The sequence below is a fragment of the Hyperolius riggenbachi genome, chromosome 8, assembly GCF_040937935.1.
Source record: "Hyperolius riggenbachi isolate aHypRig1 chromosome 8, aHypRig1.pri, whole genome shotgun sequence".
In the NCBI taxonomy this organism is placed as follows: domain Eukaryota; kingdom Metazoa; phylum Chordata; class Amphibia; order Anura; family Hyperoliidae; genus Hyperolius; species Hyperolius riggenbachi.
In genome coordinates, this window is record NC_090653.1 from 140,186,574 (window position 1) to 140,214,044 (window position 27,471).

Genomic DNA, 27,471 nt, shown 5'->3' on the forward strand with positions numbered 1-27,471 from the left:
TTAAATGCTAACTGGAGGGGTTGTAATAGGGAGAGGTGTATCTCTCAGAAAGAAACTGAGTGGATACATAGAATGAACACGTTAATACCACGGGGCCATAATGTCGATATTGACCTAAACTGTTTTATTTTTAATGGGTAGTATCTGGGGTGGCGGGGATCCCAACCGCTACTAATATTCATGTGCCGTGTCTCGTACGTAGTGGGGATCATAATTGTTACTATGTAAGCTGGTCTGCATGTGCAATTGGCCTGAGTCGGCCACTCTGGCCTTGGCTGCTTTAGGCCACTTCTAATATGTTTGAAGATACCTAACTGGTACTCACGGCCTGTAGTACAGGAGAGATAAATATAATGTTAATCCATGCATGTAACAATGCTGAGTTATAGTAAGGGCTAGATGTGTGGGGGGGACTCTACTGTGAAGGGTTCGCAGAGGTCACCTGTATGAGGCATGAATTATAGCCTAACCTGCTCGAAATACAGCATTGCCCCTTTAAATCCGTGCACCTTCTATTATCTATGTCTTGTGGCAAAATTTGACTAAGTAGAGCTTTGCTATGACTGCGCAGGCGCAGGCTATAAATCGTATTGTAATGATTGAGGCCAGACCTAACGCAGGCGCAGTGTCCCTCCTGCCTCCACAGCTGATGCGGAGGGGAGGGCGCATGCGCAACAGTTACTTAAGAACGTCGCTTGCCGTGGCTCCGTACCCCTGATGAGTTGCTAAGGCAACGAAATGTTGGGCGGAGCTACGGAGTGACGTCACACGCACAGCGCCAGCCGGACGCGGCTGCTTGCATGTGCGAAGAAGAGATTTTTCACCTTTTTACTATTTTAAACCAATATAGTAAATTAGTGCAGCAATAGCCAGTGGGGCTCCCCATAACCATTTCAGGGGGTGAACTGTGCGGCAGAGGTGTGCGCCTTGCCGCTAGCTGAATACAGCGTGACCCCTGCATTCCCTGACCCGTCCTAGCGGCGGTTTGTACAAGGGATTGGCTGCTGACTGTACTGTTACTTTTACTCCTTAAATGCCAAATGGGCATAAAAACTTTTATATTCACTTGAATAAATTTTTACGCTTTTACGCTATGTGGAGCATCTTATTTGCCCAGACAGACGTGGAAGAGTGACCGGTGGACTGCCAGTGAGGCCGCGGGGTGGCCAATACCCCGAATGTGAACACGGGCCCAGCAGGCCGCAACATCCGGTGAGTCTTTCCCCGAAGGGGGGGGCTATTTTATATCTTGTGTTGATGTGTAAGCAAAGAATTGGAGCGCCTATCCATACATACTAGAGACTTTGATTGATGTTACACGCATCTGGGAAGGAGCGCACCCACCATTATCGCTACAGCATTGTCTATATTGATTGGTGGACTTCTTTGCCTGCAACCCTTGGACATTTGTTCCTTATATGAGCGCAGTATCGGGGTGTTTACTGTTTGATAAAGTAGTATAATGTGTTTTGGGGTGTATTTTTACACATACCCATGCTGGGTGGGAGAAATTTCTATGTAAATGGACAATTGTGTGTAAAAAAATCAAACAATTGTCATTTACAGAGATATTTCTCCCACTTAGCATGGGTATGTGTAAAAATACACCCCAAAACGCATTATACTACTTCTCCTGAGTACGGCGCTACCACATGTGTGGCACTTTTTTACACCCTAAGTACGCTAAGGGGCCCAAAGTCCAATGAGTACCTTTAGGATTTCACAGGTCATTTTGCGACATTTGGTTTCAAGACTACTCCTCACGGTTTAGGGCCCCTAAAATGCCAGGGCAGTATAGGAACCCCACAAATGACCCCATTCTAGAAAGAAGACACCCAAAGGTATTCCATACGGAGTATGGTGAGTTCATAGAAGATTTTATTTTTTGTCACAAGTTAGCGGAAAATGACACTTTGTGAAAAAAAACTATTAAAATCAATTTCCGCTAACTTGTGACAAAAAAATAAAAACTTCTATGAACTCACCATACTCCTAACGGAATACCTTGGGGTGTCTTCTTTCTAAAATGGGGTCATTAGTGGGGTTCCTATACTGCCCTGGCATTTTAGGGGCCCTAAACCGTGAGGAGTAGTCTTGAAACAAAAATGACCTGTGAAATCCTAAAGGTACTCATTGGACTTTGGGCCCCTTAGTGCAGTTAGGGTGCAAAAAAGTGCCACACATGTGCTATCGCCGTACTCGGGAGAAGTAGTATAATGTGTTTTGGGGTGTATTTTTACACATACCCATGCTGGGTGGGAGAAATACCTCTGTAAATGACAATCTTTTGATTTTTTTTACACACAATTGTCCATTTACAGAGGTATTTCTCCCACCCAGCATGGGTATGTGTAAAAATACACCCCAAAACACATTGTACTACTTCTCCCGAGTATGGCGATACCACATGTGTGGCACTTTTTTGCACCCTAACTGCGCTAAAGGGCCCAAAGTCCAATGAGTACCTTTAGGATTTCACAGGTCATTTTGAGAAATTTCGTTTCAAGACTACTCCTCACGGTTTAGGGCCCCTAAAATGCCAGGGCAGTATAGGAACCCCACAAATGACCCCATTTTAGAAAGAAGACACCCCAAGGTATTCCGTTAGTAGTATGGCGAGTTCATAGAAGATTTTATTTTTTGTCACAAGTTAGCAGAAATTGATTTTAATTGTGTTTTTTCACAAAGTGTCATTTTCCGCTAACTTTTGACAAAAAATAAAATCTTCTATGAACTCACCATACTCCTAACGGAATACCTTGGGGTGTCTTCTTTCTAAAATGGGGTCATTTGTGGGGTTCCTATACTGCCCTGGCATTTTAGGGGCCCTAAACCGTGAGGAGTAGTCTTGAAACAAAAATGACCTGTGAAATCCTAAAGGTACTCATTGGACTTTGGGCCCCTTAGTGCAGTTAGGGTGCAAAAAAGTGCCACACATGTGCTATCGCCGTACTCGGGAGAAGTAGTATAATGTGTTTTGGGGTGTATTTTTACACATACCCATGCTGGGTGGGAGAAATACCTCTGTAAATGACAATCTTTTGATTTTTTTTACACACAATTGTCCATTTACAGAGGTATTTCTCCCACCCAGCATGGGTATGTGTAAAAATACACCCCAAAACACATTGTACTACTTCTCCCGAGTATGGCGATACCACATGTGTGGCACTTTTTTGCACCCTAACTGCGCTAAAGGGCCCAAAGTCCAATGAGTACCTTTAGGATTTCACAGGTCATTTTGAGAAATTTCGTTTCAAGACTACTCCTCACGGTTTAGGGCCCCTAAAATGCCAGGGCAGTATAGGAACCCCACAAATGACCCCATTTTAGAAAGAAGACACCCCAAGGTATTCCGTTAGTAGTATGGCGAGTTCATAGAAGATTTTATTTTTTGTCACAAGTTAGCGGAAATTGATTTTAATTGTGTTTTTTCACAAAGTGTCATTTTCCGCTAACTTTTGACAAAAATAAAATCTTCTATGAACTCACCATACTCCTAACGGAATACCTTGGGGTGTCTTCTTTCTAAAATGGGGTCATTTGTGGGGTTCCTATACTGCCCTGGCATTTTAGGGGCCCTAAACCGTGAGGAGTAGTCTTGAAACAAAAATGACCTGTGAAATCCTAAAGGTACTCATTGGACTTTGGGCCCCTTAGTGCAGTTAGGGTGCAAAAAAGTGCCACACATGTGCTATCGCCGTACTCGGGAGAAGTAGTATAATGTGTTTTGGGGTGTATTTTTACACATACCCATGCTGGGTGGGAGAAATACCTCTGTAAATGACAATCTTTTGATTTTTTTTACACACAATTGTCCATTTACAGAGGTATTTCTCCCACCCAGCATGGGTATGTGTAAAAATACACCCCAAAACACATTGTACTACTTCTCCCGAGTATGGCGATACCACATGTGTGGCACTTTTTTGCACCCTAACTGCGCTAAAGGGCCCAAAGTCCAATGAGTACCTTTAGGATTTCACAGGTCATTTTGAGAAATTTCGTTTCAAGACTACTCCTCACGGTTTAGGGCCCCTAAAATGCCAGGGCAGTATAGGAACCCCACAAATGACCCCATTTTAGAAAGAAGACACCCCAAGGTATTCCGTTAGTAGTATGGCGAGTTCATAGAAGATTTTATTTTTTGTCACAAGTTAGCGGAAATTGATTTTAATTGTGTTTTTTCACAAAGTGTCATTTTCCGCTAACTTTTGACAAAAAATAAAATCTTCTATGAACTCACCATACTCCTAACGGAATACCTTGGGGTGTCTTCTTTCTAAAATGGGGTCATTTGTGGGGTTCCTATACTGCCCTGGCATTTTAGGGGCCCTAAACCGTGAGGAGTAGTCTTGAAACGAAATTTCTCAAAATGACCTGTGAAATCCTAAAGGTACTCATTGGACTTTGGGCCCTTTAGCGCAGTTAGGGTGCAAAAAAGTGCCACACATGTGATATCGCCGTACTCAGGAGAAGTAGTATAATGTGTTTTGTGGTGTATTTTTACACATACCCATGCTGAGTTGGAGAAAGATCTCTGTAAATGGACAATTGTGTGTAAAAAAAATTAACAAATTGTCATTTACAGAGATATTTCTCCCACCCAGCATGGGTATGTGTAAAAATACACCCCAAAACACATTATACTACTTCTCCTGAGTACGGCAATACCACATGTGTGGCACTTTTTTGCAGCCTAACTGCGCTAAGGGGTCCAAAGTCCAATGAGTACCTTTAGGCTTTACAGGGGTGCTTACAATTTAGCACCTCCCAAAATGTCAGGACAGTAAACACACCCCACAAATGACCCCATTTTGGAAAGTAGACCCTTCAAGGTATTCAGAGAGGGGCATGGTGAGTCCGTGGCAGATTTCATTTTTTTTTTTGTCGCAAGTTAGAAGAAATGGAAACTTTTTTTTTTTTTTCTCACAAAGTGTCATTTTCCGCTTACTTGTGACAAAAAATAATATCTTCTATGAACTCACTATGCCTCTCGGTGAATACTTTGGGATGTCTTCTTTCCAAAATGGGGTCATTTGGGGGGTATTTATACTATCCTGGAATTCTAGCCCCTCATGAAACATGACAGGGGGTCAGAAAAGTCAGAGATGCTTGAAAATGGGAAAATTCACTTTTTGCACCATAGTTTGTAAACGCTATAACTTTTACCCAAACCAATAAATATACACTGAATGGGTTTTTTTAATCAAAAACATGTTTGTCCACATTTTTCGCGCTGCATGTATACAGAAATTTTACTTTATTTGAAAAATGTCAGCACAGAAAGTTAAAAAAATCATTTTTTTGCCAAAATTCATGTCTTTTTTGATGAATATAATAAAAAGTAAAAATCGCAGGAGCATTTAAATAGCACCAAAAGAAAGCTTTATTAGTGACAAGAAAAGGAGCCAAAATTCATTTAGGTGGTAGGTTGTATGAGCGAGCAATAAACCGTGAAAGCTGCAGTGGTCTGAATGGAAAAAAAGTGGCCGGTCCTTAAGGGGTAGAAAGCCCTAGGTCCTCAAGTGGTTAAAGAGAGAAAAAAGTTCCCTATGGGGTACTTACCTCTGGAGGGAGAAGTCTCTGGATCCTAATTAGGCTTCCCCATCATCCTCTGTGCCATAGCTGTCAGCTGCGGAAGATATACCAGGGCTTCTGGATTATAATCCTGTGTGAGCCTCGAGCCGTTGCAGTAGAAGTTTCCCTCTGGGTCAGGTGGAATAGCCGAATAGTCAAGCCCAAACAGATCCACTATACTGTGCAGATGCAGTACCAATCTTGCCAATCTTTTGAATGCCTGCCTGATCATAAAGGAAAACTGCTACTGCGCCAGCAGGAGGCTCACACAGGATTGTTATGATCCTGGAGCCCAGCACCGTTGACAAGCTTGTTGGCGGATCCTCGGTGACTGATAGCACTGGAGCAGAAGGACAGAGGACAACAGGGAAGCCTCATTAGGATCCAGAACCTTCCCTCTCCAGAGGTAAGTACCACATAGAGTTACATTTTTTCTTACAAATCATCTTTAAAGTAAACCTGTACTGTTAAACAAAAGTTAAAGAACTTACACCAGTAGGGGGGAAGCCTCTGGATACTTCAATGGCTACCACAACATCCAGAACCCCTCCACTGCTGGCCAGGATGCTTTTGCTCTTTACAGCCATGCTCTCCTCCATATACGAGCATGATCACACTGGCCAGGTGTGAAGTATAGCCTGGGCATTAACACAGAGCCTGTAATGGACAATGTTGAGAATTCTTTAAAGGTTCCCAGTGCAGCACAGGAAGGGTGTAGGATGATCAGGGGAGCCTATGGACCATCCAAATGCTTCGCCCTACTGAGTAAAGGATCTATTTTTTTTCTGGGGGGGGGGGAGACTACAGGTACCCCACAGGATAACTACACTTTCAGAATAAACTACACAATGGTGGTTACCTGGGCTATTGTTATGCCATTGCCTTCATGAGTGTATCACTGTGCTGTATAACACTGATAAAAGTAGAAAAGGTTAAGAGAGGGTGCTAAGTGCTAACTAAATAAAGTAAAAAAAAAGTATAGCAAATGACCCCGGGCCCACACTTAGTAAATCACAAGAGTTTATAGAACATCTGCTTCCTCCCCCATTGGTCTGTCAAGTCTAGTGATGGCCATCTCCTACCATCAGTGATTTAAGAAGGCTTTTTAGAATCACAAAATATATCCCCAAGCTGCTCAGTGAAGTTGAACTCTTAAGTCATATTCTGAAAGTGGAGGGAATAATGTTCTTTTATTGACAAGCCATCAAAATACTGGTGGCATTTATCAAATATATGTCATTGACATATAGCATTAAGTTTATCCTTAGATGCATTTATTTTATTATTGTAAATCCTTTCATGATTAGGCTGAGCTCCAAAACTGTGAAATATGTGAAATAAAAAAAGTGTAAGAAATTGTCTTGAAAGGTGGAAGCTCTCTAATAAGTTAAAGGGACTCCGAGCAGTGCAGAAACTATGGAAAGATGCATACCATTTTTAAGCTCTCTTTCTCCTCTTTCCAACAATATATAAACAGTCATCCTACGCCTTTTAGTTTTCGATATTTTCGCGATCAGAGTCGCGGCAAACTCGATTTCGATCGCAAAAATAGCGAAAACTAAAAGGCGTAGGGCGGTGCTTTAGGTGTCGTTGGAAAGAGGAGAAAGAGAGCTTTAAAATGGTATGCATCTTTCCATAGTTACTTGTATTACACAGGACGACTTTTCCCCAAAGTCGGCAGCTGAATGGAGCTGCTGACACTGGGGAAAGTGTCGTCCTATGTAATACAAGTAACTATGGAAAGATGTTTTGGTGGAAATCATGTATTTCTTTTATTTGTTGCTCTGCAGTTTAGTTTTACCAGAAGTGAGATGCAATTTTGCTGAATGTTAATGTATCTGCAAGAAAGGTTTTTGCTCCTCTGATGAAAAGTGTGAGATAAGTTTGTAAAAGTGAGGTAGAAAGCATTCCAGTTATGTTTACAATGTTGACCTCCTCAAGAATCTTGGCATTAGGCAACTTTCCTGTAGTTGTCAATTATTGCATAAGACACCTAAGCACCGACCTTGCAAGTAAAAGCTGACAAATTACATTGTACCAAATTCTATGTGATATATGTTTTTACTTCCTGCAGATTCACTTCAATTATTTAGTTCAAGGACAACTTTAGTAAAAATGTGTTGTTTTGTTTTTTTGTTGTTAATGCAAAAAGTTAAGGCCATCTTTTAATCATTGTATTGTTATTTTTTATATTTTTTGCCGATATACTCATTTATTGACTAGCTATTAGCATTTGATTTGATATTTTTCATTATAATGAAAATTACAAGATGTACTTTACAGGTAGAATAGTTTTAAGCACATTAACACTTCTAAATGAATGTTTTATGTTAACCCTAAAAGGTAAAATCATATTCTGCAAAAACTCGAGGCACTGTGCAAAAAGCCGCAGAAAGGTTCATGCCACAATGCTTGGAAAATAGGACTAGTGTTATATTAAAGAAATATTTGAGAGCTAATACAAATAAGACAATTATGAGTTTATAGAAAATTTGTAGCTCAATACTTAAAGGTACTGGTAGTTCATCCTCCCACAAAAGTCTGTAGGTGAAAAATAAATCAGCTAGTGGACTAGTGGATATACAGTATGTAGGAAAAAGGATGCTTTAAATTAACCACTTTGATAGACCAAGGCTACTAGTATATCAGGGCTTTGCATGTGTTTCTAGGCAGTGTTCACTGGGAAAACAACACTACCCTGACCAAACCATACTGGTTTTCAATGTATCTGAACATAAAGCAGAGATCTATGCTTATTTCTAACGTGACCATCAGTGTTCACCAAACGTATTTTTGCATTAAAAATGCTATTTTCAACGTTGAGACAATTTCTTTAGGAAAAGGTTGTTTACAGTAAGAGTGATTAAGATGTGGGATTCATTGCCACAGGAAGTAGTTACGGCAAATTCTATATCTGCTTTTTTTTTTTTTAACAAAACTTTATTAAACTTTTCACAATTAACATTAGCAACGTTTCATTCCCTCCATGAGGCATTGAGCTTAACAATTTTAGCATACAGGAAGTAACTTTTATAAACCAAATTATATAAGCATAAAAAATCCAATGGGAAACTCCCCCTGTAGTGCCGTGGTGGAGCGGTTATCTGGAACGTCCTTTCTCCCCTCACCCCCCCCCCCCCCATTTCTCCCTCCCCCCTCCCTCCACCCTTCCCTGTCACTCCAGACCATACACTTCAAAAAGACCTTAGGAAATGTCTAGTTTTCCAAGCGTGCCCAGCAAATGTTCTGTCAGGTACCATTTTGTGTACTTGAAGTGTTCCATCAAGTCTCTTATTTCCTGTTGTGTGTAAATCCTTTCAATAAAGAGTTTCCATTTTTTAAAGAATGTCTTTGTTTTCTTGTCCTTGTGGTTTAATGTGTCCATTTTATCCAGTTGGTGGAGGTGCATGAGTTCCTCTTTAACATCCCACAATGTGGGCGGACTTGTATAGATCCACTTGTTGAAGATCACCTTTCGAGCTGTGATTAGGATCAGAGACAATTTCTTGACAATACAATGGCAAAATTATTTTCCGTTTTTGTTTTTTTTCCAGCAATTCTGAAAGTGGTTTATTTCAGTGGTAAGCATGCAGTAAATAATAATAATAATAGTCTTTGCCTTCCATAAGTTAGGACAGTTTTTGGAAGTTTTTTTTTTTTTTGGGGGGGGGGGGGGGGAGATTTCATTAAGTAGCAACCTATGGCAAGTATACTTATAGGCATCCCATAAAATCCAGTAAATATTTGGAGATTAATATCTACTATTCTTTTTGATTGCACAACCCGAATAGGAACTCCACTAAAACAGCAGCAATAGGAGCTCCACTAAAAACTGCAAAATGCATACAAATTGACTTTACCACCAGGTACAAGTAGGTCTTAAACTAATCAGTAAATTATGTGCTAACATGCCCCCTATTTTTCATGAGAATTATGCTTTTCAGTAAAATATTGCAAAATACCACACAACCTAATTTACGCATGCGGTAAATTATGACTAAAATCAGAATAGCAAACTGATTTTACCGCATGCAATAAAATATGGTGCATGTGGTAAAACACTAAGGGCCTATTCACACTTGAAAGCGCAAAATGCTGGTGCTTACCACTGGCGGTTTGCATGAGTGATTTTTCAGCGAAAAAAATCACTGAACACTGTGGCGATTTTTCCACGATCAAGCTTAGCGCTTCAATAGCACTGAAACTGAAAGTGGTGCAGGCAACACATTTGTGTTTCACGATTTTGGGCGATTTGCAGCAATTAGCGCAAATTAGCCAAGTAAGAATGGGCCCATAGGGTTTTATTATACTAGCGCTTTCAAAAGCGCTAGTGTTGAGCGTTTTGCCGCAAAACACTCAAGTGTGAATGTGCCCTAAGTCTACCAGAATTGAGGTCATTGTATTTTCGCAATATGGTCAAAGAAAACATTTTTTTTTCTGCTGCAAAAATTTGCGGAAAAAAATAAAAAAAATTTACTGCAAAAAGTGCAAAAATCATTATTTTAGCACAGGAAAAAAAATGCTAAAAAAAAATCACAAACTTATTACAAAATTACTTTTTGATGGGATTTTTGTGAAAATTAATTTGAAAATATCATCAGCATTTTCACTCCTTCCTGGTGACCATGAGTTACAGGAGACATACATATTTATTTCCTGTTCTTTTGGGTTTAGAAGTGTCTATATCACACACATTCTCCCAGAGTAAAATGAGCCATAAATTACTTTTCTCTTACGTTCCCGGCACTTACAATAAGAAGTAGAAAGTTGTCATTACCGACAGATTTTGGACTAGCCCATCTTCTCATAGGGAGGTTCTCACAGTTTTATTTTTAAATGCACTTAGTGAATGGCAGTTGCTCCATCCAACTGCCAAAATAGTGTACAAAGAGCAGGGAGGCTGGTCAGCATCTTTGTATACATCTTTTTTCAGGGAATGTCTTTATAAAGAATAAGGACATGCTGAGAATCCTCTATGGGGAGATGGACTAGCCCAAAACCTGTCAGTAATGTCAGATTTCTACTACCTACTGTGAGTGACAGCAACATAGGAGAGAAGTAATGTATGGCTCATTTTACTCTGGGAGAAATGTACTTCTTATTTGTATGTGTTTTACATTTTAAGATTTTCACGACAGTTCATCTTTAAGCATGGCTAATTTATGTCGGTATATTTTTACATGTGTATTTAACAAATCACATAGCAGCTGCTTTAAAAGCAACCTGAAACTTATTCAATGGGGCGGGGGGGGGGGATTTAAAAATAGAAGGTATCTTTAAATCCCCTTTTTTTGCAGAGCATCATTTTTTAGTGAATTGCATTTTGCCCATCACAGTGAACAGGAATAAAGACAGCATACTGTACTGGGGGTCCTACCTAATAATTTCCCTGAGTATCTGTGTTCGTGTCAGCTGAGTGTGCATGTGCAGGACTATTAGCACTAGTGGGGGGTCACATGTACTTGCACATGCAGGGGTTCGCAGGCACGCATGGGTCGTGGGTACAGGCTGAGAGGCACTGCTCTATAGCACCTGTTATGCAATGGGCTAAATTACTGGTAGTAGTCATACTAGTGCAGACACATAGTAAAACATTATGTCAAAGTCTTCATAGAACAATATCCTAAAATCTACACTGTGACCATGTTCTTTGTTATCTACCTTACGTCAGAGTCTTACTTTGATTTTTCCATTTGTATTGTTAGAGGCAGGGATCACACTAAAATTGTAGGTGTTTAAAGCCCCATCTACACCATACAATTTTTTGTCCAATTCGATTCAATTCATTGATTCGATTCAATCCGACATGTCCAATCAAAAAGGGACTTCAGACAATTTCTAGTTTTGCAAAAGCAATATATTTTATAGGCTAACTAATAAAGTTAAATTATTCAAGCTTTCAGGGAATTAATCCCCTTCATCAGACTTATTTACAGATATCCAAAATACAATATATATATCGCTGTGCTCAATATTAGTAGAAAAGTACTTGGTAGTCCTTGTGAGCTGCAGGCAGTAACCACTTGTATATGGCAGGATTCAAAGATTGTATCTTATATGCTGCTGCGCTTTCATTCCTCATATATATCCATAGGAAGCATGAAAGAGAAAAATAGAGAGAAATGCACAAACACAGAGTGTAACGTATATACACAAACACACCCTTAGTGCAACACCATACGTCTCCAGAGAAAGTAGTGTACCCAGCCAGAGATAGGGATAGTGTCAAGCACCTCCTTCAGATTGCCTGCTTACCCGCAATCTACTTTCTCAACAGCCTTCACTGGCAGTCATTGCCTTCAATAACACACCTGAGACTTAAAAGCCCTTCTACAAAGCTACGTACAATGTAACTACTTGTGCAAATACATATCACATCTTACTCCAATCCAATGTTACACCGCGTCTGCTGGCTGGAAGGAGACTCAGCTCGGTTCCTGTATTTTGCGTCCAAGCTCCTTGAGATCAGGAGGGATGGAGAGAATCTTAAAACCAAATGCTTCTTTAAGAAAACTTATCGTAACGGGTACATACCCATCAGCAGCTGTCACTATCCAGCATGGATTAGAGCTGTCCCCAAGGGACAATTTATTAGAGAACGGAGAAACTGTACTGATATAGATGACTATGAACAACAAGTGGCCATCATTAAGAATAGATTCCTACAAAAGGGGTATATGACTAAGGATTTAAATGCCACTGCTGAATGGGTTAAAAATATGGACAGGGATACTCTAACAAACAGAGAGCGTGCTGATATGGCCCTGAGCACTAATACTTTCAATACAACCTTTACCTCAGATTTTTTAATTCAGTATAAAGAGGTGGAGAGAACTATTATCAAACATTGGCCAGTACTTAAGACAGATGTGGCCCTACGCAAGGCGCTCCCAGAACGCCCACAATTTATATACCATAGGGCTTCTAACTTCCGCAATAAACTGGTGCCAAAGCAGATTGCAGGTAAGCAGGTAAGCAGGCAATCTGAAGGGGGTGCTGGACACTATCCCTATCTCTGGCTGGGTACACTACTTTCTCTGGAGACGTGTGGTGTTGCACTAAGGGTGTGTTTGTGTAGATACGTTACACCCTATGTTTGTGCATTTGGCATTTCTCTCTATTTTTCTCTTTCATGTTGCCTATGGGTATATGAGGAATTAAAGCGCAGTGGCATATAAGATATTTACAGTTTTCAGCTTTCAAAAAATGGTTAGATTGTGGTAGGGCAGGTACACTTTAACCCTTCTCAAACGCAGCATTTTTGTAAAGTCAGTCGTTTCTGCTCAGAGTTTTGTTTACAGAAAAACTGTCAACAACAACATCTCTCTTCCAGTGTAACATACGAGCCTGCAAATCGATTCCCCACCATATTTGTGTTTCGCACTGAGGGGATACAGTATATGACAAGAATGGAATAATTGCAGCATCCCACCCTGCGGGATGTACAAGTGGAAAGGCCAGATACAGAATAAATAAAAATGCAGCTCTAAATGGTCAGAACTACTGGCCAATCAATGCTGACCATCAGAGATGCATTAAGATGTAATGGCGCCCTAGGCAAGGTAGTAGATTTGGGGCTCCCTTGTAGTCCTTTTTGGTGAGCTGAAATGGAGAGAGGTTAAAGAAGGTGGCAGGTGGGCTTCTTGACACCCACTAGACCCCAAACACCTTCCTAGGTTGCCTGGTGGAAAATCCTGCTCTGCTGACCATACTAAGGAATTTTAACTCCAACTGGCAGGTATTTCTGAATATTCTCAAGTACAGCTCACCCTCGTTCCGCATCACAGTGTTGCATGGAAAAGGAGACGGAATGTTATAGCAATGCTTAGTAAAAGCCAATTTTTATGCTGCCAATTCTTAAAAGTGAACTCCATGAAGTGTCATTGAAATGAACATTCAAAAAGCATTTGTAATGTATTCCTTTTAAACATTTTTGTCCTTCAAAAGTTATCAGGTGTGTAAGTTTTGAACACTCTCCTGCCAGCTGACCAATTCATCTATTTAAATGAATCATTTTACATTCAGCCTTCTGGTTTTGTTAAGGCCTTCGGGTACACTGCATAAAACACATTTAATGATAGACAAATATATTTTCTGCTTGTCTATTAAGCCATTTATCCACACCATTGCAGCATTTTAAAAAGCTGTACTTTATGTTTTCACGTCTGTTTTTGGCAGAAGTATGTGTGGAAGGCAGTAATGCCAAAAAAGGTGCTGCAGTTCTCATAACACACAGATGTTATTTTTGCTTTTTATTCAGAAATGTCTAAAGTCTGAAAAAGTTCACTGGCAGAGAAATAAACATTCCTGCAGACTGACAAGTAAATTGAATTTTTCAAAATATATTTTTTCTCAGTATATATTCTATTTATAGGATACCAGATGTCAAATTAGTAACAGAAACTGGGGGAGCAGGCATATACTCTTACCTTTCCTGATGTCTGTCGCTCCCCCCGTTCTGTTCTCTGCCCCCGGCATGATGCTTAAAAGCCCCTGGGACGCTCTTCCGGGTCGCTGGAGTCGGGCTCTATTGCACAGGCGCGGGCGGGCTGCACACGTCCTACAGTGTGTATCTGCGCCTGGGAGCATTCTGCACACAATGTCACTACATCATACGTATGAAGTCATATGCATGCTCAGAGTGCTCCTGGGCACGGATGCGCAATGTAGGACGCGCGCAACCCAGCCAGCGCCTGCGCAGTAAAGCCAGACTCTGGCGACCCGGAAGAGGGTCCCAGGGGGCTTTTAGGCATAATGCAGGGGGCAGAGAGGAGAACGGGCATAGTAACAGGCATCAAGACAGGCGACAGTATATGCCTGCTCCCCAGTTCCTGTTACTAATTTGGTATGCTTTAAAGGTAGCTTATATCTAACCATTGCAATAGATGCTGCATGGTACCGTACATCTAAAAGCTGTAGACAATCTGAAAGCTATACAGCTAGTCATAAGTTCCCCAAATTCAATAGTTCTTTGGTGGAAGACTTTTTATTCTTTGGCATATCTAAGTATTTATTTAATTTTTTTTCAATTTAACATACATTTTTATTTTTTTTTAATACAGCCTATATAGGCATCATGTAGGTATCACAATAAAGTTTACATTTTGAATGAACAATGAACATTGGTAACATTAATGGCAGTTATCTATACCAACTATAAAGCTAGTCACAGTTATATTGGTACAATAAGAAGGACTTCTTTAAGTATACATCAAAAGGAATAATAAATGAACATATTTTTGGACTTGCCTACCATTCTGTAACGATCGGTGTAACACAGAGAGGGTCTGATTACCGGTGATCTGCAGTACCACCGAGAATACAGATATATACCCGATTATTGATGATCTGCAGTATCACCGATAATCAGATATATCTCTAACCTCTGGACACCTGGGTAATAAGAGTGTTTGGTGCAACAGAAATACTTTGAGGACTGCACCTGAGGAGCAGGTGCACAGCAGTAAGGAGTACTGCACAAAAACACGTTCCTTCCGCAAGCCTGAGACTCTCCCAAGGGAGGGGTCAGGCTAGGAGTAGGAAGGACAGAGTGTGAGTGACACCAAGGAGGGGTGTCACCCCCCGGTCTGTGAACTATCTCTTGACTGAGGAGATAGCTCTCGAGGTCGGGCAAGCCGGGTCAGCAACAGACAGACAGAACAAGGACAGAGACAGGAGACAGATGCGGAATCCTAAGACAAGCAGAGTTCGGCAACAGAGTATCAGATATAGCGAAGTACCTAATCAGAGATCAGAAGAGTAGTCAGGAAAGCAGAAGGTCATAACAAATAATCAACAATGCCTAGTCTTGGGTGTGAGCTCCTTGATCATCAACACCCTGGAACTGGTCTGAGTATAACTAGATGGTAAAGCTAATTCCTAGTCTGAGGTGTGAGGTCCCTGGTCATCAACACCTAGGAACTGGTCTAAATAATAACACAGATAATATACAGTTTTCCCTAGACTGAGGTGTGAGGTCCTTGATCATCAACACCCAGGAACTGGTCTAGATAATAACACAGATAATATCACAGATACTGACAAGGTCTGAGTGCTACCACCAGGGCCGCCGTCAGAAATTGTGGGGCCCCTCACACATCATCAAGCTTGGGCCCCCCCTCCCTGGGCCCACCCACTGGTTTTTGTGTCCGTCCCTGTGCCTCTTTTGTCCACCCGTTCCCCTGTGGCTCTTTTTCCCCCCTGTGTTACCTCTTGTCCCCTTCTGTCTCAGCTCATCCCCCTGCCCTAGCCAGGGGTAGGTGCCCCCAGTTTAGCTTTCCAGGCATATGTGCCCCCAGTATAGGTAGCCAGGTATAGGTTCCCCCAGTATAAGTAGCCAACTATAGGTGGTGCCCCAGTATAGGTAGCCAGGTTTAGATGCCCCCAGTATAGGTAGCCAAGTATGGGTGGTGCCCCAGTGTAGGTAGCCTGGTATAGCTGGTGCCCTAGTATAGGCGAGCAAGATACAGGTGCCCCCAGTATAGGTATTCAACTATAGGTGGATCCCCCGTATAGGTAGCCTGGTATAGCTGCCCCCAGTATAGGTAACCTGGTATGGGTGGTGCACCAGTATAGGTTAGCCAGGTATAGGTGCCCCCAGTATAGGTAGCAAGCTATAGGCAGCCCTAGCCATGTATTGGTGGTGCCCCAGTATAGGTAGCTAGATATAGGTGGTTCCAGCCCCAGTATAGGTAGCCAGGTATAGGTGGTGGCCCAGTATAGGTAGCCTATAGCCAGATATAGGTGGTGCCCCAGTATAGAAAGTCCGCTGTAGTGGGCTCACTCATCTGCTCCCCACATTCAAGTGCTGATGTCACTCTTCTCTCAGTGCGGGTGAGTGAGCCACAGGCCCACAGCCAGCACATGCGGCTCTTCCAGTGCTTTAGGGGGCCCAGGGCCCTCAGAAGTCATGGGCCCCTCACTGCAGTATCAGTTGTCCCCCCCTGATGGCTGCCCTGGCTACCACGTAGTGATCGCAACGCCAGACACCAGAGAAATGACCAGCACCCAGTATATATACACCAGTGCTCTCCAGCGCCTCCCCTAAGTGCTGGACCAATGAAACCTGATAGAATTGTCAGCTGATCGGCTAGATCAGCTGACACCCTTCTGACTGCCATAAAGGCTCTGCCTCTCAGCACGCGCACGCGTCCTTCTGAACCTGTGTGGACTATCAGTCCCAGCCACACCAGACATGTGTTGTAATGCATCTGTTGGTTTGAACGCGGGACCAGCCGCACCGCTGTCAGAGCATGCGGCGGTTTCCCTGCGTTCAGCCACACTGCCAGTGGCAAGCCCATGCGTGCAAACCGCTGTGTCGGACGCGGAATCCGCCGCCTTGTTCACTGGGCATGCGTCGGTTTCTCCGCGCTCCGTCAGGCTAGTGGATGCAGGCCTATGCGCGCGAGCTGCCATGTTGAATGCGGAATCAGCCGCCTTACTCTGAGTACTCGCGGCGGCTTTTCCGCGTTTTCTCACAGTACCCACCCCCTGAGGAGTGGACTCCGGACAGCTCCTACCCGGTTTTTCAGGATATAAAGTGTGGAACTCCCTCCCTAATTTATCCGCATGCATGCGACACTCAGGTACCCATGTTCTCTCCTCAATACCATACCCTTTCCAGTGAACTAGATACTGCACTGAGTTCTGTACAACACGTGAGTCTAAAATCTTTTCTACTTCATACTCAGGTTGGTCATCTACCATCACAGGAGGAGGAGGAGGAGTGGAACCTACATGAACTGCTGGCTTAAGCAGGGACACATGAAATGATCTTACACCACGCATGCTGGCAGGGAGATCAATAGCATAAGTAACATTGTTGACGTGTGGACACCCAGACCAAGTCTCCTGGACGGAACTTCCACTCTAAGGAGCGTTTCTTGTCAGCTTGACCTTTCTGACTTTGAAAAGCCTTCTCCAAACTATTCTTCACGATCCCCCAAATGTTCTTAAATGACTTTTGCCAAGCCTCCAAAGCTGGAAACAGAGTGGAAGCTACTGGCAGTGGGGAGAACTTAGGCAACTTTCCAGTTAACACCTGAAACAGAGAAAATCCAGAGGAAGAGCTTTTCAAATTATTGTGCGCAAATTCTGCAAACGGCAAGAACTTGACCCAATCATTTTGCGCATCCGCAACATAACACCTTAGAAACTGTTCCAATGACTGATTAATTCTCTCAGTCTGACCATTGGTCTGTGGGTGGTAGCCCGACGAAAATGACAGTTCCATGCCCATTTGATGACAAAATGCCCTCCAAAATTTAGAAACAAATTGGACTCCCCGATCTGACACAACGTTTTCCGGAATGCCATGTAGCCGGAAAATGTGGATGATGAAAAGATTGGCCAACTCCTGGGCCGAGGGGAGTCCTTTCAGGGGCACAAAATGGGCCATTTTACTGAAACGGTCGACTACCACCCAAATGACCGACATGCCCTCAGACCTCGGAAGCTCACCCACAAAATCCATGGACAAATGGGTCCATGGTTCACTCGGGGTGGGCAAAGGCTGCAACGTTCCCACAGGTGCCAGACGGGAGGGTTTGCTTTTTGCACATACTGCACACTCTCTAACATACTCCTTGCAGTCAGTTGCCAATGAAGGCCACCAAGCACACCTAGCAACAAGGTCCTGTGTTCTGGTGGCCCCAGGATGTCCAGCATTTTTTGTGGGAGTGGAACATCTGCAATATCTGGAGACGAAATGGCAGTGGTACAAACATCACCCCTTCAGGCTTTCCTTCAGGGACATCCTGCTGGAAGGGACTTAAAGTCTTCATCCAGTTTTTCCAGGTCTCTGTGGCTGCCAACACTACTCTCTGTGGGATAATAGTCTCTGGGCCTGAGGGCTGTGCTGTCTCTGGCTCAAAGCATCTGGACAAAGCATCCGCTTTAATGTTTTTACTACCCGGAGTGTACGTAATTACAAATCTGAATCTCGAGAAAAACAGTTACCACCGAGCCTGATGGGGACTCAATCTTTACTCAATCTTTTAGCCCCCTCAATGTATTCCAAATTTTTGTGATCAGTGTAAACGGTAATCGTATGTTCTGCTCCTTCTAGCCAATGACGCCATTCTTCAAAGGCCAATTTAATGGCTAGGAGCTCCCTGTTGCCTATATCGTAGTTTTTCTCTGCTGGTGAAAACCTACGAGAGAAATAGGCACATGGGTGTAATCTTCCCTGCAACCCAGAACACTGAGACAGCACAGCCCCTACCCCGACCTCCGAGGCGTCCACCTCCACAATAAAGGGATAGGAGGTGTCGACGTGTCTCAAAATGAGTGCAGAGCAAAACAATTCTTTCAAAGTGGAGAAAGCAGCCAGAGCTTCGGGTGACCAGTGGTTGGTATCAGCCCCTTTCTTTGTAAGACTGGTGAGGGGTGTTATGACTGTGGAGTACCCCTTTATGAACCTTCTATAGTAATTAGCGAATCCTAAAAATCTCTGGAGAGATTTTAGTCCCACTGGCTGAGGCCATTCTAGGACAGCAGATACTTTGGCAGGATCCATATAAAGGCCCGAGGTGGAAATTATGTACCCCAGAAAAGTGACAGATGTTACCTCAAAAATGCATTTCTCCAATTTAGCATAAAGCATGTTCTGTCTTAACTTGTGCAGCACAATTTTGACATGAGCCCTGTGCTCAGAGAGGTTATCTGAGAAGATTAGTATATCATCCAGATATACCAGAACAAATTTACCCAACACCTCCCTGAATACTTCATTAATGAGTTTCTGAAAGACGGCCGGGGCGTTACACAACCCGAAGGGCATCACCAGGTACTCGTAATGCCTTATTGGGTGTGTTAAAGGCCGTCTTCCACTCATCGCCCTCTCTGATCCGCACCAGGTTGTATGCACCCCTAAAATCCAATTTCGAGAAAATCTTAGCATTGGTGACCTGAGTGAATAAATCGTCTATCAAAGGCAGTGGATAGCGATTTTTTACTGTGATTTTATTCAGGCCTCGGTAATCAATGCATTGCCGAAGGCCTCCGTCTTTTTTCTTTACAAAAAAGAAACCTGCTCCGGCAGGCGACCGGGAAGGGCGAATGAAACCCTTAGCTAAGTTTTCACGGATGTACTCTCGCATGGCCACTTTTTCTGGCCCAGACAAATTGTAGAGATGACCTCTAGCGGGCATACAACCAGATCGGAGATCGATGGGGCAATCGAAAGGGCGATGTGGAGGTAGTTTCTTTGCAGCTTTGGGACAAAACACATCTGAAAATTCAGAATATTGTTCCGGTACTCCCTCCACATGAATCCTGGTCTGACCCAAGGTTACCCTCACTAAACAATGATGAAAGCAATGGGCTGACCAGCTTGTTAGCTGACCAGTGGCCCAATTAATCTGAGGGGAGTGAAGGTGTAACCAAGGCATGCCAAGGATGATAGTGGAGGTTGTCATGTGTAACACAAAAAAAACAACTTCTCCCTATGCAGCACCCCTATAGTGACTCCCACCTCTGGTGTCTGAGACAGAGGGCGGTTACGTTGCAGGGGGGAATCATCCACTGCCGTAACTTGGATAGGTGGTGTTACCGGGGTGAGCGGAATACCCAATTTCTTAGCAAATTCGTAATCCATAAAATTAGCCGCTGAGCCCGAATCAACGAAGGCCTCAGTGACTTCAGATTTATCTTCCCATGTAATCGTACAAGGAAGAAGCAACCTTTTATCATCTAGGGGTAAAAGTTGTACGCCTAGGGTATTACCCCCAACTACTCCTAGGCAGTAGCAGTTCCCGATTTCTTAGGGCAATTCTGTACTCTATGACCCCTCCTCTGCACAATAAAGACATAACTGCTCTGAAATCCTGCGTCTCCGCTCCACTTGAGACAACTTTGACCGACCAATCTGCATTGGTTCGGGTGGAGGTGAAACGGGAGGAGATGGAGTCACAGGAGGCGCAGCGTAGGACACCATCCTTACATGGTTTCTACCCCGGGTCTGTCTCTGATAGCGTAGCCTACGGTCGATCCTGATGGCCGATGAAATGGCCTCATCAATGGTCTTAGGTTCAGGCTGACTTAACATAAGATCAGAGACCTCATCTGACAACCCTGATAAGAAACAATCTAACAGGGCAAAGGTGCCCCACCTGGCTGATACTGACCACCTTCTGAATTCAGCAGCATACTCCTCGACCGGACTCTTGCCTTGACGTAACAACTTGAGCTTCCGCTCAGAAGTCGAGGCAATGTCTGGATCGTCGTAAATTATTGCCATGGCTTTAAAAAATTCATCTACAGAGGTTAGGGCTAAGTCTCCAGCGGGTAGACTGTACGCCCAGGTCTGAGAATCGCCTGATAACAAAGTCTTAATAAATGTGACCCTTTGGGCCATAGTTCCTGAAGATCTAGGTCTCAACTCAAAGTATGATAACACTCTACTCCTAAAATTTTGGAAATCAGATCTGTGACCAGAAAATTTTTCAGGTACAGGCATGCGTAAGTCTGTGCTAGGAGGAGATCACACTTCATCCACAGCCATCTGGAGGGTTTGTAAAGACCCGGAGAAAGCGTCAATTAACGCCCGGTGATTACCCAGCACTTGGTTGATGGTATCCACCGAAGTGGTAAGTGCGCCCAGACGGTCGGTGTGCGCGTCCATTTGCATTTTTTGGTCTGGCGTTCTGTAACGATAGGTGTAACACAGAGAGGGTCTGATTACCGGTGATCTGCAGTATCACCGAGAATACAGATATATACCCGATTATTGATGATCTGCAGTATCACCGATAATCAGATATATCTCTAACCTCTGGACACCTGGGTAATAATAGTGTTTGGTGCAACAGAAATACTTTGAGGACTGCACCTGAGGAGCAGCAGTAAGGAGTACTGCACAAAAACACGTTCCTTCCGCAAGCCTGAGACTCTCCCGAGGGAGGGGTCAGGCTAGGAGTAGGAAGGACAGAGTGTGAGTTACACCAAGGAGGGGTATCACCCATCGGTCTGTGAACTATCTCTTGACTAAGGAGATAGCTCTCGAGGTCGGGTAAGCCGGGTCGGCAACAGACAGACAGATCCAGGACAGAGACAGGAGACAGATGCGGAAAGACAAGCAGAGTTCGGCAACAGAGTATCAGATATAGCGAAGTACCTAATCAGAGATCAGAAGAGTAGTCAGGAAAGCAGAAGGTCATAACAAATAATCAACAATGCCTAGTCTTGGGTGTGAGCTCCTTGATCATCAACACCCTGGAACTGGTCTGAGTATAACTAGATGGTAAAGCTAATTCCTAGTCTGAGGTGTGAGGTCCCTGGTCATCAACACCTAGGAACTGGTCTAAATAATAACACAGATAATATACAGTTTTCCCTAGACTGAGGTGTGAGGTCCTTGATCATCAACACCCAGGAACTGGTCTAGATAATAACACAGATAATATCACAGATACTGACAAGGTCTGAGTGCTACCACGTAGTGATCGCAATGCCAGACACCAGAGAAATGACCAGCACCCAGTATAAGGCGCCAGGTGTGTTGCTGACAGATTGCTGTGTACTCCTACTTCTACTGCCTGAGGAAGCGGGCTTGTACCCGCGAAACGCGTTGTATATCTATACCCTGGAGTGTACCAATAAATCTATTCTTGTTGTATTGCACAGTGTTTCTGTGTTTGCTTGGAGGGGGCGGATCCACCACTGCCTCCTCAGCTATTTTTAAACGTTTTAAATACTGTTTTTATTCTTTTGGCGCCTCTGTTCAACCTATACCGTAGCACCCAGTATATATACACCAGTGCTCTCCAGCGCCTCCCCTAAGTGCTGGACCAATGAAACCTGATAGAATTGTCAGCTGATCGGCTAGATCAGCTGACACCCTTCTGACTGCCATAAAGGCTCTGCCTCTCAGCGCGCGCGCGCGTCCTTCTGAACCTGTGCGGACTATCAGTCCCAGCCACACCAGACATGTGTTGTAATGCATCTGTTGGTTTGAACGCGGGGCCAGCCGCACCGCTGTCAGAGCATGCGGCGGTTTCCCCGCGTTCAGCCACACTGCCAGTGGCAAGCCCATGAGTGCAAACCACCGCATCGGACGCGGATTCGCCCACCTTGTTCACTGGGCTGGTTTCTCCGCGCTCCGTCAGGCTAGTGGATGCAGGCCCATGCGCGCAAGCTGCCATGTTTAACGCGGAATCAGCCGCCTTACTCTGAGTACAAATGAAATCAGGTGATTGGTTTCCCCCCCTGAAAAAAAACACCCAACCAACCAAACAAACATGACCTTAGACTACAATAGAAACATAGGCCAATGAATGACTATGGTGAGGACTACATTGCGAGCTCCTCTAAGGGCCAGTTATTGACATCACTATATACATCAGGTTAAAGCACTGTAGGAGATGTCAGCACTATATAAATATGGTGAGGATTGGATTGTGAGCTCCTCTAGGGGCCAGTTAGTGATATATGACTATATACACCAGGTAAAAGGGCTGTAGAAGATTTCAGCACTATATAAATATGGTGAGGATTAGATTGTGAGCTCCTCTAAGGGCCAGTTAGTGACATGACTATATACACAAGGTAAAAACGCTGTAGAAGATTCCAGCACCATATAAATACACAATAGTAATAATAACATTAATAATAATAATAATAGTGTAATATTTATAGTATTGCATTTGCACATTGGATTTACAGACAATTTAGCATCCTAGTTACAAAATGAAACGACTTTGCCTAGGTTTGTAACTATCATATCATCTGACTGTCTCCATATCTACGGAGATTATAAGGTGACAACCTCTCTATGGGTAGAATGTACATTTATTTGACTTAATCTATGCTGCCTGCTTTCTACTCTTTGTAGTTTTAAATGGTATGGGGAAATCACACATATTCATTATACGTTGTCTCCTTTCATAATGATGAGCTGTGGAAAATCCTGATTGGTGACTCTACATGGTGCAAGATTAACAAATAAAAATGAGACTCTCACAGAGGGATAAAATGAATGTCTTCTGATCTTCCGAGCCACTATCGTTCATATGGGGAAATTACAGATGGACTTAATCTACTTTTAGAAAACTCCAGCATGTACAAAAAAATAAACTAATAAGATTGTATGTTAATGACACATAAAAGCAATAATTATCAATATTTTCATGTGTCTTACTAAACTCAGACAAGGTCAAGAACTTACAGAACCCAGAATATGTGCAGAAAACAGGAAAATCATTGTTAAAGATACTGAACAATGAATCAGACAGGCTATTGTATTTTTATATTTATGATTATGGATAGTCTAGCAAAATAACAGCAGGAAAGAATCATCCTAATGTGGATAAATTAGCATTGTCTTTAAACTCTGACATCAAATGAACGAATGTTCCCACTACAATACAATGAATATTTAAAAAGGTATAAATAGAATGTTTTTGCATCTGCAGGTGTTAAAGTGTTAGTAGTGGGCTTATATTCATTTAGGATTAAAACGCAGACCTGATTGCCAAGGTCATAAGAAGAATTCAAGCAGAAGGAGGATTCAAGCAAATGATCTTAGACTCAGGGAGAACTACAATGATATTGTACTTAAGTTTGACTACATGGGTATAGACAGACTTTTATTTGAGGTAAAGGATTGGAGAAAATGACAAAATAGCCTTCTTATATAAGTTTAGTTTGTACAGGGCCGTTTCTTGGGCAGTGCGGGCAGGGCGACTGCCCTGGGCGCAGATCGGCAAGTAGAAAAAGGGGGGCGCAGGCAGAAGGACATAATAGGTAGGGAGCTGGTGATGTGCGGTGCAGCCAAATGGAAGAAGAAAGAAGATTACCAGTGAGATCATCTTCCTTGACTCCTCCTGGGCTACCTGCATCCGACATCAAGTCATCATCACATCACCACCGCGTGATGACACCTGATGTCCTGTAGCGGTACTGCAGGCTGTCAGTGCATGGCACCCATGGAGGAGTCGACTTTCCAGGCTCTCTTCACCTGTTTGTTTTCCTGGTACCTGCATCCTCCTGGATGAGTGGCTGGTCACTAGTAAGTAGGCAGATCTATTTGTGACCTGTGGCTGTGTGACTGTCCTTAAAGAGTAAGGATTAAATTGTGAGTCCAGGGGGGTGGGGGCACAATTTTTCCACCCTCGTCCTGGGTGAAACTTATCCTAGAAACTGCCCTGAGTTTGTATGTATGCATTGTTGTATGCATGCTTTTATGAATTGCTGTAGGAGGGCAGGGTTTAATAATCCCGCAGTTTGTTTTCCTGGACTGATAAATTGCAGAATAATTAATCAGATGAAGTGTGGCTAAAGCCAGGATAAAGGTATGCTGGCCTTACAGTAGTCATACTGATTAAGCTCTGACAGGAGAGTGATACACATTTTGGCTGAATACTAAACCATTACATCTCATCGTGATAACCTCATAGTAGGATGATTTCAAATATAATCAAATTTAAGGGCTGGAATGACTGAAGTCTGAATGGTGGCAGCAAGTGGTATGATGCATCCAGCTGTATGTAGAGTCATACTATACATATATCATGATGATGGTTCTTTCAGTGGTTACAATTATATTTCAATACACCTTCTGTGTAGGGCTTTCACACTTCATTTGCATTAAATAAAGTTTTGTATTTGGACTTGAGTTTGTATTTGGTTTGAGTTACCAGTTCCAGAACGTGCTTTTATATTTTTATCCTTTTCTGAACCAGCTTTTTTTTCACCCTTAGCACACAAAGCCTTTTCAAGTGATCATCTGTCATTGTTGAGCACAACCAAGTTTTTAAGTGCAAGGTACTAAACAAGCTCTTAATAGTATTCAGTTGGGTCAAAGGAATGTGAAGAGCAGGTTTTCTTTCTGGGAAAAGACGGTCATCACTTCTTTTACCAATTATTTCATTGTTGGGTGTTTCTAATTGTTGCTCTTCGCTTTATTCTCTCTTCAAAATTTCACAATCAAAACTCTCCAAATTATAAAAATCACAGCTCCACTGTACATTTGTTGCTAAACTCTTTAACTGACGTTTCCAACACACGATATCACAGAATCTAGATAATTACTATTGACCTTTCTAAAGTGTATTTTAATACCGTATATACTCGCATATAAGCCGACCCGCATATAAGCCGAGGTACCCACTTTTCCATCAGAAATCAGGAAAAAGTGACTGACTCGCATATAATCCCCCTCCCCAGTATAGACACCTCCACAATATAAATAGCCAGATGTGCCTTCAGTATGAGGCAGCCCCTTACCAAGTATTAATAGCCAATGTGCACCCAGGACAAGGCAGCCATACTCCCAATAGCCAGATGTGCCCCCCCCAGGACATGACAGCCATCCTCCCTATAGCCAAATGTACTCCCAGTACATGGCAGCCACCCTTCTCATAGCCAGATGTGCCCCAAAACATGGCACACACCCTCCCCATAGCCAGATATTCCCCAGGACATGGCAGCCACCATTCCCATAGCCAGATATACCCCCGGGTCAAGGCAACCCTTCTCCCTAGAACAGTAGCAGCAACATGAGCTCAAAGTACAGAAGCTTTTCCAGCCCAGTTCCCTGAGAACCATGCGGTCAACACTCACTGCATAGAATTGCAGATAGGCTGCAGTGACTCTGCACTTTCTAGCTTGTTTCCCACTGTGCCCATGCCCCCCATCCCTTGTTTGTTGTAAGTGGCAATGTACTGTATCACGCAGGCAAGACCAATATAGGGTTAAAAGATTAAACAACTCCTGGTAGCAGCTCTAGCTTTCTCCCCTGCACTTTAGATTGTGTTTAGATGGGGGGAGGATGAGAGGGGAGTCACTGCAACTATAGTTTATCAGCGTCATTGTAGTGTCTGGACATTTCCAGGGTCATCTTACTAATCACTTGCTGTGATGTGAGCTGCCAGCTGCTTTTAAGTGGAATGAGGTGTAAACTAGGGAGGAGCAGGACAAAGAATGTCAGTGGAGCAGAGATATGGGAGCTGGAAGCGTGGAGAGATCAACTTTGCTTTCTCTGGAACTAAGCACAGATGAGGCTCAAAAGGTAAAAGTAACTACGGCTTCCAGTACAGCTGATTCAGCCTACCTATGCAGTCCAGTGTATCAGTGCAGCACCAAAGGACAGCCCAGACTGAGCTGACATAAGGTGAGCATCTCTGGCTGCAGGTCTCTGTCATCATCAAGCCCGCAAGTACATCATCCGTCCAGAACAGCGGCGGGTCTCTCTTGTTGGAACACATACCATATTTACACATGTAGAGGGGGATGAGGTGCAGGACACACGCTGAAAACAAGCTGCCAAGTGCAGGATCACTCGTTTATGATCCTTCACTGTCCGTGTTTCTCCACTTGCTCGCATAGAAGCCGAGGAGGTAACTTTTCAGCACATTTTTTGTGCTGACAAATTCGGCTTTCATGCGAGTATATACGGTAGCTCAAGTAATGGTTTTCTATACTACTAGTTTCTTTAAATTGGTCAGTAGATAATATTGTAAATATTTCAGAAGAAAAGTTCAGGTAATGCAGTGAACAAAAAAATTAGAAATAGGCAGAAACAAAGCAAACTGTTTGCCATTCCCTGCTGGTCATTATGAAGTTCCCCCCTCCCCCTTCTCTGGCTATACCCATTTGATCACTAATGAAATATGCTCATTAATTTTATCACCATTTTAAGACAATGACCTCAATTCACTAAGATCATGCTGGAGATAATAACGCAAGAGAAAACTTACCTTCACACAGTAAGAGAGTTATCTTATCTCTTCATTCCTTACGTTACCTCTTCTGTAGTTAATTTACCTCCTCTGTAGTTAATTTATCTCCTCTGTAGTTAATTTACCTCCTCTGTAGTTATTTTCACACACAGTTAATGAACAGCCTGTCTTTACCTCTGGAGTTATTTTAAGGATTAAAGAGTTAACTTAAAGA